General features: G+C 81.3%; 1 non-coding gene across 1 annotated transcript; it reads left to right on the top strand.

The window, feature by feature from the left end:
* Positions 1–1,822: 1,822 nt before the first annotated feature.
* LOC143174025 (5.8S ribosomal RNA) lies at positions 1,823–1,975 on the top strand. Its single transcript, XR_012997883.1, has one exon. It is a non-coding gene; the product is annotated as a 5.8S ribosomal RNA (ribosomal RNA).
* The last annotated feature ends 525 nt before the right edge of the window (positions 1,976–2,500 follow it).

Below are 2,500 nucleotides of genomic sequence, written 5' to 3'. Positions count from 1 at the left end.
GCGGGCTGCTGCGGAGCAGCCCGCCCTGCCGTCCGGCCGGCCGCGCAGGGCGAGGCCTCCGGGCGTTCCGGGCTGGCGCGCGGCGCCGTGCGGCGCGGCGGCACCCCCGCCTCGCCTCCCCTCCCCTGCCGGGGGAGCCGGAGGCGCGGACGGGCGCCGCCGCCGCCGCCTTCGGCGGGCGAGGCCCCCGCCGGGTCGCGCCCCGCGCCAGCGGGCGGCCCGAGCCACGGCTCTCCTCCCGGGCGCAGCGCCGGGCTACTGAGGGAAACCCCGGGCCCCGGGAAGGAGGCCGAGGTGATGGCGGCGGATGTCGGGCGCGCCCCCGCGGGCGGACGCTCCCCCGAGGGCGGCAGCGGGGGAGGCACCCCCGCGGGGCCTGCAGGTCGTTTCCCTCGCCCCAGGGCCAGGTACCTAGCGTCCGCGCTTCCGCGGCCCTCCCTCGGCGAGCCCGGGGGCCGAAGGCCGCGGAGCCGGGCGGAGGTTTAAAGACGCGGGCGGCTCGGCGCGGCCCGCGGGTTCGGCCGGGCGGTGGCGCCTCGAGGGGCGGGAGTTGCTCCCCGAAGCCCCCCGTGCGGACGCCGCCGCCCGCGCTCGTCCCGCGGGCGGCCGTGCCGTGCCGGGGAGGGGGTCCCGCTGCCCCCCCCCCTCCGCGGTCCGGTCTCGGCGGAGAGACCGCGGCGGGGTAGCCGGCCGTGGCCGGCCTGCCTGCCTCGCAACGGGCGACCCCGGCGGGAGCGCGGGCTCTCCGCCGGGGCGGCGAGTCCCCGCGGCGGGGGCTCGCCGGGCGGCCGCCGGGCCGCCGCGCCTCCGTCGCGGCGCCGCGGCGCGCTGCGCTCCGCTCCTTCCCAGCCCCGGCGAGCTGCTCGGCGGTGTCCCGCCGCTAGCCGCCGGCGAGGGCGGCACCCCCCGTCCGAGCGGCGGCGTCGCCGCTCGGCGTGTCGGTCGGCCGGAGGGCGCCCGCCGCCGGCCGCGCGGCTGTCCCGGCCCGGGCCCCGCCCGTCGCTTCCCCGCCGCCCTTCCCGGCCGTGCCGGGCGGTCGGTCGGGCGGTCGGGGGCGTCCCACTCCCGGTCTCCGCGTGGAAACGGGGAGAGCGGGCGCCGCCCCCGGCTTAGCGCCGTCCGCCTTCCGCCCGGCGCGTGCCCGCGGAAGGGGCCGAGGCGAGAAGCGGCGGCGGCGGCGCCGGGAGGGCGGCCGCCGCGGCGCGGCGGCGGGCGCCGTCCGGCGGTTCCGCGGGCGGTGCGTCGCCGTCTCGGGCTCCGGCGGTTGCCGCCTCCGGCGCGGCGGCGTAGCTGCGGAGGTGCCGTCGGGGCGAGCCGTGGGTTGGGGCTAGGCGGCTGTCGTAGCGCGGCGTGGTTGTCGCGGAGGCGCGCGCGGGGCCGGCGGGGCGCCCCGCTGCCGCCCGTCGCCGTCGTCGTCGGCGGCAGCAGCCTCCGTGTCCCGAGCGAGGCGGGCAGGCGGGGCGCGGCCGTGCGCGCCGCCGCCTCCTCCGTGCGGAGCCCGGGCCGAGCCCGGGCGCCTGGGCCGGCTCCGAAGCGAGGGCAAGGTGCGTTTCCCAGGTCGGTCGGGAGCGCGGGCTCCCCGCCCTTGCCGTTCGGGGTTTTCCGTTCCGTTCCCCCTTCCTCTCCCCCCCTCCTCCTCAGTGTGCTCGTACGGTCAGGCGAGGCGAGGCCTCTCCGCCGCGTCGCGCCGCGTCGCGCCCCCTCCGCGCGGGCGGAGGGGGGCGGTGGGGCGGTCGGGCGGTGGGCCGTCCTCAGAGAGGGGCCGCTCTCGGGGAGCGGTCCCGGTCCCCCCGCGCGCGCGGGGCGGTGCCGAAAAGCAGACAACTCTTAGCGGTGGATCACTCGGCTCGTGCGTCGATGAAGAACGCAGCTAGCTGCGAGAATTAATGTGAATTGCAGGACACATTGATCATCGACACTTCGAACGCACTTGCGGCCCCGGGTTCCTCCCGGGGCTACGCCTGTCTGAGCGTCGCTTGACGATCAATCGCCGCCTGGGCCGCCGCCCCTGGGCGGGCGGCGGGCGCAGCGGCGCGGCTGGGGCGGCTCGCAGGCCCGCGCGCGGCGGCCCCCGGGCCCGGGGAGCGGTTCCCCGCGGCCCGGCGTCGTCGGCCGAGGCGAAGGGCCTTCGTCCCCCTAAATCGAGACTCGGGGAGCGCGCCGAAGCTCCCCGCTCCCGGGGCGCCCGCTGGGCGGAGCTCGTCCCGCCGTGGCCGCCGGGGTTGGCCGGGCCGGTCGGTCGGTCGGTCCCGGCGCGGCGGTGGGGGGAGAAGAGGGAAGGGGGGGAGGCGCGGTCCTCGCCCCCGGCCTCCCGCGCGCGGGCGGCTGTCTGCGGGTGGGTACCGCGGCGGTACCGTGCCGTGCTGCCGCGCGCGCGCGCGTGGGTGCCGGGGCCGGGGGTCATCCCCGTCGCCCCCCCCCCGCCCCACCCCTCTTCTCCCCGCTTCCCCCCGCCGCGCCCCCGCGCGTGCCTCGGGGGCCGTCTCCGGGCGCGTCCGAC

The sequence above is a fragment of the Aptenodytes patagonicus genome, unplaced genomic scaffold (assembly GCF_965638725.1).
Source record: "Aptenodytes patagonicus unplaced genomic scaffold, bAptPat1.pri.cur scaffold_625, whole genome shotgun sequence".
Classification (NCBI taxonomy): Eukaryota; Metazoa; Chordata; class Aves; order Sphenisciformes; family Spheniscidae; genus Aptenodytes; species Aptenodytes patagonicus.
Note: the sequence above shows the minus strand (reverse complement) of the source record. Positions and strands in the feature narration are given on the sequence as shown.